We start from the raw sequence: 13,876 nt of genomic DNA, 5'->3' as shown, positions 1-13,876 counted from the left end.
TTCATAATTGTATCTGAGCCATGATGTAATGTATTTGTCTAAAGAAAGAAAGAAAATTTTTATAAAAGAAATTGACTTGTTAAAGCATGGGTTTCATGCTTGGGTCAATGTTTTTTAGGTCAAAGCCTCCATTGTAGGCTTCTAGGGTTTATGTCAAGAGTCCTTGTCTTTGTCATCATGTAAAAAACCCTTCCTGGGCTTCATTTATCTATCAAGAAAGAAATTTATTTTATGTAAAATAAATCTTCTAGGCCTCCTCCAACAAGTCGGCCTCATTAAGGGATCTCGACCTCATAGATTCACTATATATTGGCAACTATTCGATCTCATTTGAGACACCAACTCGAGAAGTTCGATCTACAGTAGTTGGAGGCAAAAAAAGGGTTCGAACTTCAAGGGAAGAAGAAGACCCTAGCAAAGGATAACAAAGTCCTTGTCAAGCAAAAGAAGTTGAATTTTCTCTCTCTACTCTTACACGTGCAAAATTCTGACGCTGCTGGAGAGGCCGAAATTTCAGATCTACAGTAAGGCCAAAATTCTGAAAGCTGAGTGCCAGAATTATGGACTATTTTTGAGCTGAAGCTGCTAGACAAGAAGAGACTATTGAAGTTTATTGAATCATCTTGAAAGGCTGACTTGGTGGAGGAGGAAGGTCTTTTGGTTAGGTCTAAGGTCCGGGTCTATCTCAATTTGATTAGTGGAAGAGTTTGACTTGGTTTTCCCCTATAGAGGGGTTTAAGCCCTAGTTGAGTGCCTACATTTGGTGTCTTTGATCTTCATGTTTTGATTTGATGATTGCTTGATGAAACAAAGATTGAAGAAGAACATAAATAGAATATAATAAAACTGCAAGAATATCACAAGTAATTATCAATATAAGAGAATCTTTCTGCCTTTCTGATTTTCTAACAGATCACAGGGACGAGGATCCAAGGGGTCCATAGGCTTCATGGGATCATCAACAATATCCCTCTCAGATTCTGATATAGAAGGACCTTCTAGAAGGTCCATGTCATCATCCTTCTTTTCAGTGGGAGGAGGCGGAGGAAGGTCCCTTGCTTTTCCAAGGGAAACATCTTCATCAAAAGTCACATCCTTGCTAAACTTGATTTTCCTTTGACCAGACATATATTCTAAAGACTTTAAATTTTTCACAATATCCAACAAACATACCTTTCTTTACGGTGGCTTCTAGCTTGTTCCTTTTGTCCTTTGGCACATGAAAGTACACGAGGCAGCCAAATATCCTTAGATGACCAACATTGGGCTTTACACTTGTAAAGGAATCAATTTAATGAAAGATCCTGGCTTTCGTGCTTTTGTTGGGGTTGTCCAAGATCATTTCGATGACCTATGTTGAGGGAGATATATATCCATATCTATCTGAGATATGATCTGATTGACTGCGTAAGTCCACACGAATAGCAACCGATACCAGGGAGAGTATACGGAAAAGAAAGTGATTTTTGATCTGATATGATGAACTGATGAAGGACATCAATCCTATATCTTGTTTCTGTGGATCGGTGGAAAAGTGAGGGCTCAGTGGGAAGAGGATTGTACCACGAGAGAGCGAAGGGGTCAACCTGTTCCGAATAGACAACATGGATTTTGGAAATGTAGTTGTACTCTTACATCGATCCAGATCAAGAAGTATTTCCATCCACGGGGGTAAATATTTGCTCGCTAGACGAGAGGATAGCAGTGCTAGTTACAAATTCTGTTCCGGTAGGATTTCACTTTATTTCTATAAAGTAGTTAACGGTTGCATAGGGTCTTCTCCTTGGTGCAAGAAGAACAATTTGATCCGTATCATCTCTGTATAATCTTGACTCGATCTTGTTCTCCTTGTTCTTCCAAACAATATTGAGTTCTTTCCGTACGCACTAGTGCTAGATCGGATCAAACATGCTGATTCAAGTTCATGTAAAACTTGCTTGATCAAGATAGGTAAAATATTACTGATTTTACGGGACCATATGTTATGATTCGAATCAGTAGGAAATACTACTTTCGACAGGATTCACTCAGAATAGGCTCCAATTTTTTTTTCGTAGTAGTGTGAAAAGAAGGAAGGTCTTGACCACCAGTAGGAATGGTTTGTGGATCTTTCTTTTATTGAAAGAGAACAAACAAAAATAGAATCGGATTTGTCCTCAAAGTGTTTATCAAAAGATTATCCAATCTCTTGGGCGAAAGAATTATATACAGAAGATCAAAGATATACAGAAGAGAATTCCTTTCCTTTGGAGAGGAAAAGATTCATTGAAAATTTTACAAAATCAATTCATTATTCTTTTTTTTTACATATTGCCAATAGATGAACTGTGTATGGGTGGTCCTAGTGCTACTAAAAAGCCCATTGAAGATTTCAACTTATCCAAAAGGTTATTTAAAAAAAAATAAAAATGTTTTTTTCCCAAGATTTAAGGGATTCAAAATCCTATTCATTAATGAATAGGACAGTTGATCTATGGAAGATCAAAACATATTTTGAAATTGAAAATCCTTCCTTGAATTGTGCTATGCGGAGTTTTACTCTTCCTTGGAATCTATTTTCTGCATTCTGTGATCAAAGCAAAGGAAAATACATATTGCACAAAAATTTTCTGGAAATGACAGATCAATTCACTTTATCAATAACTAAGCCTAGTCAGGTTCATGATAAAATTTCATTTTTTATTTATTATAAAATGAATCCATTATATGAACTCAACAAGAATGGATCGTTGAGATCGGATCGGAACTTCAATCACAGAGAAAAATGGAAGAATCAATCTTTATGGGTCCTACTCAATATTATCGATAAAGCGGATGATTATTTAGATCAAATAATCGACAAACAATTGAGCCAAATCGATTCCAAAAATTGCTTGGAGATAGGAACTCCCTTTAACAATTATAGAACTGAAGCTTTGGGTTGGTATGAATCAATTAAGTATAACATTGACAACAGGTATTCAAAAAATTTATTAAATAGATTCTATTTTATAAATAGGCTCAGTCGCAATTTAAAGGATCAAATTAGAACAAATTTTATAGAAAATGAAAATTTAAATAATGTAACGAAAGATACAATTGACCGGCATTCATCAAGTTGGAAAAGAATGAAGAGAGAATGGTTCAACCATTCTATTATTCGAATTGATAAACATATCAATCGGAATTTGAATGTGTACAAATGGTCCAATCAGACCGAATACTTTATGAAATATTTGAAACAAGTTTTTTCTAAAAAAAACTATTTTAAAATAGTGTTCGATCCAATTGAATTATGTACTAATACTAATCGAGATTCAATTGGTTGGTCTGTGTTTTTATCCCTTTCTGAAAGTACTGTAAAGATCTTAAACTCGAAGTTCGATATCATTTTGAACTTAAATTCTAAGTTCGATATTTTAATTTCGTTTTTTGATTTTGCATTTCATGGGCTCCAAAGTATGAATTATAGACTATTAAATCAGTTGTTAGATCCAATTGGTACTCTAATCGTTCGTTTAAAAAAATTTAAAACCTTTCTTTTGTATGACCATAATCTTTCACAAAGATCGAAATTATTGATTGATGAAGGAACAATTGCACCATTTGTTACGAATAAGATACCAATTAATCCATTGATTATTGACTTCTTCGATAATGAAAATAATCGCATGGAATCATTCGATAACACTTATTTTTCGACGATATCCAACGATCGAGACAATTGGTTGAATCCTGTGAAACTATCTGATCAGAGCTCATTGATAGCTTCTTTTCACGGAGCAAATACGCTCCAATTTTTTGATTATTTGCATCATACTCGGCCAAATTATAGGAATGGATTACCTTCTGATATGAAAAGATTTTATATAAAAAGGAATAATTTTACATATGGACAATTATTCAATCTTTTGATCATCCACAACAATCTATCTTCCTTGCCCATTGGTGAAATAGGACCCGTTCACTCAGAAAAAGAGACTATTTCATTCATCAAATCACAAGTATCTAACATATTATTACCTAAATATTTAAAACGAAAACGAAGTGGTGACCAAACGTTTGTATTAATCTATGATTTGTATAGATCCTTCAATTTACTAACTCGATTGAATCCATTTGTTCGTGAAAAGAGATATCTTTCTTCGATCGAAGAGATTTCTACAACGCCTTTAACAAAAGAACAAATAGTCAATTTTGAAAAAAATTTTTGCCAACCTTTTTTTAAAAGATCCGATTCAGAAGAAAACAACTTTGATCAATGCTTTAAAAGGGGTTTCAGTTCAAACGTGGGTCTTATTCAAACTCGATCTTATCAAGATGATTTACTATCCGAAATGTTTTCCAATAAGAACGAGGAAATTTTTCCTCGTATTCAAGATTGGTTTGTAACCGAATGTTTAAAAAACAAAATAGTAAACGAAGACATAGATGGAAGGAGTACCCTTTCTAATTCATCTAAAGAGGAACAGAATATTTATAGGATCTCTCAAATAGATAGTATTTTTTCAAAATGGGATTTGTTCAAAACATATATGCCCTGGTTTTTTACCTCTGCATGGTGTAAATATATTGAAAATATGCTTTTAGATACTCTTTCGGAGATATTACTACATGGCAGTAATCCATTTGTATCTATTTTGCAAAATATTAAGCATAATATTTTGCTTAAATGGAATATATTGTGGGAACTTTCTCATCCATTATGGGAACCTATACAATGTAAATTGAGAACGAATCTTATTAATAAGTTTTTTTTTCCAAGTAATAATTTCAAGGATTTTTTCCCTTCCTGCAAGGATTTTTTAATAGAGGAAACTAGTGATCGAGAGAAGTCATCAGTTCCATTCATATGGGCACATATGAGATTACTAAATGCTCGGGGGTATAAATATGGGATTCTTATCCCTTTTTTCGTTCTTGGGTATTCTATTCTTCAATATTTTAAAGTTATTTCTTTCACCTTTATCAATATAAAGAGATACTTTGAACTCATAAAGTATTTAAAGCATCCATCATACGTGATAGAGTTGCAAAAAAAGATTAATCCTCCCGTGCCTAATAGCTTTCTCTATTATACAATAGACAGATCCAGTTCTCTTCCACAGATTATTAATAGTTTTTTTTCTATGAAGAGGAAGACGAAGACGAAGAGGAAGACGAAGAATAGAAATATAAAATTGCTTATAACTATAATAAGAGAGTTGAACGGTTTGTGCTCTAGTATGGATATCTCCGAAAAAGAGATGAACTTACTGGTTCAGTTTCTAATGACGGAAAAAACCCTTTTTAAATTTGAATCAATTTTTACTTACAGTCATAATTTATTCAAGAATGAATTTGGAGATCAAATCATTAGACAGCCAGGGCTTATTCACTTACGATATTTGGCCTACACTTATCAAAAAGGTCTAATTAATTACAGGTTCAATCCATTTTGTTTAGCAGAAAGATGCGTATTCCTTGCTTTTTGTCAGAAGATTACCTCTTCACAAATATTGTGTCAAACCAACCCCACATTTCATGGAAAACCTTTCTAACTCCACTCAGGATCATTACTTTCCAAAGGGATTTTACTGATAGGTCCTATGGGAACTGGCCGATCCTATTTGGTCAAAAGTCTAGCAGCAGACTCATATGTTCCTTTAATAAGAATATCTCTGAAGAAGCTCTGGTATGGTGAGTATTTAGATTACCCTGTTGAACGTATTCCTACTTTGTTTGATCCTTTTGTGAAAGACAAAATGGAAGATTTCCATATTACCTTAGAATCGGCAAAAAGCATGTCTCCTTGCATAATATGGATTCCAAACATTCATGAACTGAATTTAAATGACGCAACTAACTATTTATTTGGTTTTGGCTTCATTGACTTCTTCCTTAGTGTATTAATGAACAATCTCTTTAGATTTAGAGATGGTGAAAAAGATTCTATGAGAAATATTCTTGTTATTGCTTCGACTCATATCCCCCAAAGAGTGGATCCAGCTCTAATAGCTCCAAATCGATTAGATAGATCGATCAATATTCGAATGCTTGTTATCCCACATCGACAAAGGGAATTTCCTATTCTTTTATGTAGCAAAGGATTATACTCGGGAAAATTTCCCGATGAATTTGGATCTATAACCATAGTTTATGCTGCACGAGATCTAGCAGCACTGGCCGATGAAGCCTTAATACTTAGTATTACCCGAAATAAATCAGTTATAGACACTAATACAATTCGATCCGCTATTTATAGGCAAATTTTTCATTTACAATCTATGGATAATCAGGTTGGATCCAGTGAAAATGACGAAAGAATTATCTACAAAGTAGGAAAGGCTTTTATACAAAATACACTTAGAAGAAATTCTCCCATGAATCCTCTATCTACCAAAAAGGAATTATGGAAGAAAAGGTTTTGTTATTTGTCCGAATGGTATTTAGAACCTTCGATTGCCGAAACAACTATGAAGGAACTGACCATACTTCCCCATATTTTGGGTTGCTTGGCCGGATCAGCAGCTCGAGATTCTTGGTCTATATCAGAACGAAATAGAGAGAATTGGATTCCTTTCGATAAATTAGCTGAGCATGATCTTGATATAGCTTCTAGTCTTTTAGAAAGTATTCTGGTGGAGTTTCCATTTTCTAGGTTAGGAATATGTCGGGGTAAGTCCGATAAGGATCAGATCACATTTGCTCCTCAACTCAAAATGAGAGATAATCTAGATCTGATACGATTTATGAAAGAATATGAATTGAAGTTTACTCCTGGCGCAAAACAAAGGGATATGGATGAAGAATTAATAAAGAATGTAGTTTGGACTCCTAGGATCTGGCGTCTTAGTTTTCTTCGCAGTAATAGATTCGATCATATAAAAACACCCAATTCATTGGGATCTTCGTATCAGTTCGGATCGTTAAGAAAACGACAGATGGACAGATCTCTATTTCCTATACAATATCTGAAGCAATATAAATACTCTAAGAAACCACTGTTCTTTATAGGAAGACGATTTCTTTGGGATTCCTTCCTATTTCAAGAGCAGCGCCCTGTGTTTTCACGCCGAGAATTTTTCGCAAATGAAGAACTGCTGAAAAGGCTTTATATTACTTATGGTGCAAGAAGATTAATAGCACAACCTGATTTTTTCCCTAAAAAAAGTATCCAAAGTTTTTTTCGTAGATATGATTCAAAATCCATGATCAATTCGGTTTTGGTCATGAATTGGTGGAAACCATTGTCTCTTAGACATAGACATATCGAGCATTTCAAACGCATTCAAGCGATTGGTATCCAATTGGAACGTATGCAGCCATATTTTCCTATATATTCATATAACCGTTGGTTGACCGAAAATTCGAGAGAAAGGGTTGACCGCTTCCAATCGTTAATTCATCGCCAAAGATGGCTCGGAACCAATAGGTTATTATCTAATGAATCTTTTCTTTATAATACTCTATTCGAGAGTTATCAATATTTATCAAATCTGTTCCTATCTAACAGAATGTTATTGGATCAAATTACAAAGACATTGTTGGAGAATAAATGGCTTTTTCCCAATGAAATTGAACACTCAATTCATACAACAGGATTAAGATTTGATATCAGCTGGGAGAATATGGAATGAAGTAAAAGAAAATTGACCGGGCAGTAGGGTCGTGGGAATCAATGAGAGGTTCTACATATGCTCCAATTTAAGATCCTATAAAGACTTGATAGATCTTTAATTTGAGGTTCCTCACTCCGAGATCTCGACCATGTAAGAGTAAGCATAGTCTAATAATATCTCATTAAGTTAACTAGACTATGCTTACTCCTTATTTCCTCGATTTCGGTTCTAGCATTATTTTTTTTCCACACTATTTGAAGAGAGGAAAGGATAGAGTCACAGGATCCGACATGGATATAGTTGGTGAGGTTCGGTCGTAACTCCCGTATATTGCAAGATCTTGATAGAGGTGGTATCTGGTCAATCTATGTATCGATCTTCTCAATCTGTGTCCTTAATGAAATATACCTCATAATACGAGGGTGTATTCGGAATGGACTCCTCATTAGGTAGAGAAGATCTGATCCTACCTGTGATCCACTGTCCTATTCCAACAGCGTTAACTTGTAGGTAATCGATCGTCGGAATACCTCGTATCAACAGAGAATCTATCTCAATCTATTGAGATACTCTACGAGATTTGCCATAATATTGCTCATTCAATAAGCATGAGCAATATTATGCCTTGAAGAGGACTCGAACCTCCACGCTCTTAAGCACGAGATTTTGAGTCTCGCGTGTCTACCATTTCACCATCAAGGCATCCCAAAAGGAAATTCTATTCCATTCATATATATATATGAAAAATATCCTGATCTATGAATGAACATATGTTAGAGATAGCGTATTCGAGTATTGATATACGATTGGTCATATAGGGGTTTGTGGGAATGGTGGAATTAGGTTCAGCTACCATAGCTGTTCGAGATCCACAAACCATTCCTACCGTTGGTCAAAATTTTGTTGAATATATTCTCGATTTTTTTCGAGACTTGACCAAAACTCAGATTGGGGAGGAAGAATATGGTCCCTGGGTTCCCTTTATTGGAACTATGTTTCTATTTATCTTTGTTTCTAACTGGTCAGGTGCTCTTCTTCCTTGGGGAATTCTAAAATTACCTCAGGGGGAGTTAGCCGCACCTACAAATGATATTAATACTACGGTTGCTCTAGCTTTACTTACGTCAGTAGCATATTTCTATGCAGGTCTTACAAAGAAGGGGTTAGGTTATTTTGGTAAATATATTCAACCAACCCCAATACTTTTACCAATTAACATCTTAGAAGATTTTACAAAACCTTTATCACTTAGTTTTCGACTTTTTGGAAATATATTAGCTGACGAATTGGTAGTTGCTGTTCTTGTTTCTCCGGTACCTTTAATAGTTCCTATACCTGTAATGTTCCTGGGATTATTTACGAGCGGTATTCAAGCTCTGATCTTTGCAACTCTAGCTGTAGCTTATATAGGTGAATCCATGGAGGGTCATCATTAAATCACTGTCTAATCAGACAAAATATTTTCTAAGTATCGTACCAACGCATGACTTGATATGTATGGTAGAAGCAAATCAGATTTCTTAGTAAAAAGAGCTTGGTAACAAGATTTAAGATCAGTTAACTACTTCTATCCATTATATCTCCAGATAGAGTGGATCCGATTGGTCCATTTGTATAGAAATATGATAATAGGATCGAACAGGTTCACTAATCGGAGTTGTTTGAGTAAAGAATGTACCAGCGTAGAACGATTAAATTTTTGTTCCCATTAAGGGGAGGATTTTTTCGAACGTGTTTACTTTGTATATAGTTCGTTTCATATATTAATCCATTTATATTGATTATAAGCCTTATAGATTATATGGATTAATATCACATCTATACATGTGATATATAATGACTTATAGGCTCTTACGCAGTCTATTCTCTCTCCGTGATAAGAATTCATATGCCCAATAAAATGGAATCTTTATTTTGAATATTATGAAGAATAAATCTTTTTATGATGAAATATTTGCATAAGGGATACCCTATTCGTTGATATTATCACTTTGATATCATCAATAAATATTTTTGTTCTTAGTTGTTCGGAAGAAATCGTTCCATAATTTTACCATTGGTGAACACTCAATAGATGAAACTGTCGTATTATCAACTATTTCCCAACCTTAGTAAGAGGAGATTACCATGGATCCCTTAATTTCTGCTGCTTCCGTTATTGCTGCTGGATTATCTGTAGGGCTTGCTTCCATTGGACCTGGCGTTGGCCAGGGCACTGCTGCGGGCCAAGCTGTAGAAGGTATTGCGAGACAACCAGAAGCAGAAGGTAAAATACGAGGTACCTTACTGCTAAGTTTAGCTTTTATGGAAGCTTTAACTATTTATGGACTAGTTGTGGCCCTAGCGCTTCTATTTGCGAATCCCTTTGTTTAATCCTGAAAAAAAAGATCCCTACACCTCGTCATTACATTAGTATTTCTCCAATAATTTACTTGTTAAACTGCAGGAGAGGCTGATCTGAATAATTAGCAAATGAATTGTTCTTCCTATAACTATATTTCGGTCGGAAAGATTCATGACGCGTGCGTCAAGGAAGGGAGTGGATAGGGCAAGCAAATTCTTTTTATCCTTATAAAAGACCGGGGACTAAGTTAAGTATCCCAAATATTATTATCCAGAACTAGATAGGATCAAATAAGAAAATAACAAAATTCTGTAGAACATATCCTTATCTATGAGGGGAGAGCGTATGAAAAATGTAATTGATCCTTTCATTTCCTTGAGTTATTGGCCTTCCGCTGGGGGTTTCGGATCAAATACCAATATTTTAGAAACAAATATAATAAATTCAAGTGTGGTGCTTAGTGTACTGATCTATTTTGGAAAGGGAGTGTGTGCGAGTTGTATATTCGAATAATATGGCTGGGCCCAACCAGCTGCACTTTGGAGATAGAAAAGTGCATAATCTCAACGAATACTTCCAAATGGGGAATAGCGAAGAACTATAGCATTTCGTAATTGATTGGGAAATGAACTCTTAGTTTATAACAACCAATGAGGGAGGACCACTAGAATGGTTAAAGCTGAACTGTTTGAAGTCTAAGCACAACTAACTGGGTATTCTTTCCACCGCTGTGTCAAGATGAGATGGATTCAAAGGCATAGTTGGAGATTGATCCGATACAGTGTTACTTGGGAGCGGGAGCGGGAGCGGGGAGCGGGAGCGGAAGCGGGAGCGGGAGCGACCATTTTCAGAAGCTCCCGGTTTGGGAGCGAATCCCGGAGCGATTTTTTAAAAATATATATATTTTTTATATTTTTTAATTTTTGATACATATATGTCAACAAAAACATGTAGAATGATGAAATAGACATAAAAAACATAAAAAAACATAAATTGATCATTGAACCATATCACATCAATCATCTAGAAATTATAATCGTCATCAACCTTAGTAAAATAATAAATTAAAATAACATTCAATTCAATAACATTTATCATCATTGATCACCAAAGTAACAAGTTGTACTTGTAAGCCAAGTTTAACCATTACAAGAAGTAATATCGAAGATATTTCTAAGTCCTAACTTCTAACTGTTAACATGATATGAAATGTTAAAAATTTATAAAATGAAACATGAATAATGAGATGAAATGAAACAACTTTAGTCTTTCACAAAGCATCATATTCATAATTCACAATCATTACCAATGAGTTATAATTGCCAAGGCCCAACTTCAAACTTCAAATTTTCATTGTCACAGTGATATAATGTTTACAAAAAATATCATAATGTCATAATGATATGAAAGAGTCAAGAGTCAAGAGTCAAGGACTCAAAACTCAACACTGAACAGTTATGAAAACTAAAGTGACAAGTCTAATAGAAACTAAAAAAGACAAGTAAACTGTAAATCTACAAGTGGCCCTTGCCACGAGAGTCTCCAGGAGTATAAGTAGGTCTTGGCGGTCTTCTAGGAGTCTCCCTCCCAGACCGACGACCAGAACTCGAGCCTCCACGCGAGGGTGTCGATGGAGGTGGCGACAGCAATGGAACAAGACTCGGGCCCCGAGAACTGCTACTGGATGGTGGAGGTGGAGGTGGCATGGCTGCTGCAGCTGCTTCAGCTTCATCCCGTACAAGCTCATCTTCTAGTTCTTCCATATGTACAATGCCATCCTCTAAATTGTCGTCCTCAGGGTGACTGTCCCAAATTTTATATGTGGGATCTTCATTGGCCCGATCACAGTAATGGCTCAACAACCTCAAATTGTAGTGCACATAAACCAAGCTTTCTGCTCGGTTTTCGTTGAGCCTGTTTCTTTTCACATTATGTATATAACTGTAGGTGCTCCAACACCTCTCTGCAGAAGAAGAATTTACAACCTGTGCAAGAACTTTCAATGCCAATTTTCGCAAAAGTCCGTCGCCGCCATATGTTTCCCACCATGTGAGAGAATCAAATTTATCTTTGTCGTCCATTGCATGGAAGTTACCATACAAACCACTGCCAGTGAAGTATCTGCCTATTTCAAGGCGCACAGCTGCACATTCCTCCCTGTCAGGCACCAACTTTTCTAATGCATCCAGATATCCTTTAGTTACCTCTCGATCTAAATGGGGTTTGGTCCTAACACCACCCCCTGCTGCAGGTTTGCCCAACCAAGAATCTGAGTAGTATTTTGGCGTAAGGATATACGCCAAGCAATGTAGTGGAAGGTTAAGCTTTTTCCACCGTTCACACACACAATCGTGAATCAGATTGTACAAGTCGGGATCTCTGTTATTAACAATGTCTTTTATTTCCCCCAACATGGTATCCATTTGCTCATACACCTCGCCAATCACCGGTTTGTCTGTATCTGCAAACCGAATCATGTTATAAATTGGCTTGGTGAAATCCAATACCTGTCTCACAGCTGTCCAAAACTGCCCATCAAGAGCGGCCTCCTCCACCGTATCAAAACCTGCAATGTCAGCTACATTTGTAGCCCTTTCCTTTAACACCTGCCAATTTGGACTTGATACCATGCTAGCTAAACCCTCTCTTACCTTCAAAAGGCGCCTGAAGGTGAGGTAATAGCTACCAAATCTAGTCCTCGCAATCTTCAGCAACTCCAATCTCGAGTGACTGCGGAAAAGGCCATGGGTATTGCTATGATTTGTAATAAATTTTATCATTTTTTTTCCTCTCTTGTACAAATCCCCAATCCATTGGTATTGTTCATTTTTGTTTTTGACAATATCATGCAACAGAAGGTTCAATGTGTGAACCAAACATCCAGACCAAAATATGTTCGGGTATCTATCCTCAATAATTGCTCCCGCTGCCTTACAATTAGGAGCATTATCAGTGATGACTTGGATGACATTGTATGGGCCAATACGCTCAATTGTTTCAAGCAATGCTTCTGCAATGTTGATAGCGGTCTTGAACTTGTCTGAGTAATCATGTGCAGCTAGAAAAATGGGACCACTTCGGGACACAGCAAGAACACTTATCAATGGCTTGCCTTTTACATTTGTCCATCCATCAGATACAATGGACACCCCATTGTCAGTCCAAGAACTTGTCATTTTATTCAAAGAATGTGATATTTTTGCTTTTTCATGATCAAGGCCAACTGTTCTTGCCTTGTCATACCCAGGGCTCTTGTATCCTTTAGGGGCATCATTTATGGCAGAAACCATTTCGTGCCAATAAGGTGAGCGTAGAACATTGAATGGTATCCCATTTGCATAGAGGAACCTGTAAATTTTTGAATCCACATCATTCCTACACCCCTCATCAAGGAAATCTGATATGCTTCTACGGCGTAAAGATGATGACCCTGAGCCTCCATGTCCATATCCACTGCCTTGGGAGGATGCTGAAGGAGTTCTTTGTGAGCTTGGTTCAAAGAAACCCCTTGATCTTTTTGCTTTGTATTGGGCGTCCTCCTCTTCCTTTATGTATTTGGCTCTATCAACTGTTGACACCCCGTTGCAAGTTCTGATTCCTATTTGTTTCTCTCCATCCCATGCCCTTTTCCCGCAAAGGTGTCTTCTCAAACGGGTGTATGAGCCTGTGAAATCAGTGTTGCAATGGGGGCAATGAAATTTAGTGGTTCCACCCCCTCTCCCTGTTTCAGGCCTCTGAACATATTTCCACAATGGAGTTTGGTCTTGTTTAGTTTTTTCACCCTCATGTTCACCCTCCACATCCTCCTCACTGGGGTTTTCACCTATTTGACTTCCTCCGGCTTCTTCATCCACCTCTTCAGGGTCAGGCCCCCTCCGTTTCCTACTCTCCACCACCATAATAACCAGAAAGGGGACCAGGAAGAGGAAAATGCCAATAAAAATGCTCAGGT

At 36.5% G+C, this 13,876-nt stretch overlaps 1 protein-coding gene and 1 non-coding gene across 5 annotated transcripts in view; one reads left to right on the top strand and one right to left on the bottom strand.

Annotated features, from left to right (window-relative positions):
* The window catches only part of LOC149222277 (uncharacterized), a 361,030-nt gene that overhangs the window by 156,986 nt on the left and 190,168 nt on the right, over positions 1 to 13,876 (top strand). The gene's annotated exons all lie outside the window — the stretch shown is intronic.
* Positions 8,202 to 8,282, bottom strand: TRNAL-CAA (transfer RNA leucine (anticodon CAA)). Its single transcript has one exon. It is a non-coding gene; the product is annotated as a tRNA-Leu (tRNA).

This window comes from Pinus tabuliformis, chromosome Q (assembly GCF_031772625.1).
Source record: "Pinus tabuliformis cultivar Carrire ecotype Pingquan chromosome Q, CPIR1, whole genome shotgun sequence".
NCBI lineage: Eukaryota > Viridiplantae > Streptophyta > Pinopsida > Pinales > Pinaceae > Pinus > Pinus tabuliformis.
Note: the sequence above shows the minus strand (reverse complement) of the source record. Positions and strands in the feature narration are given on the sequence as shown.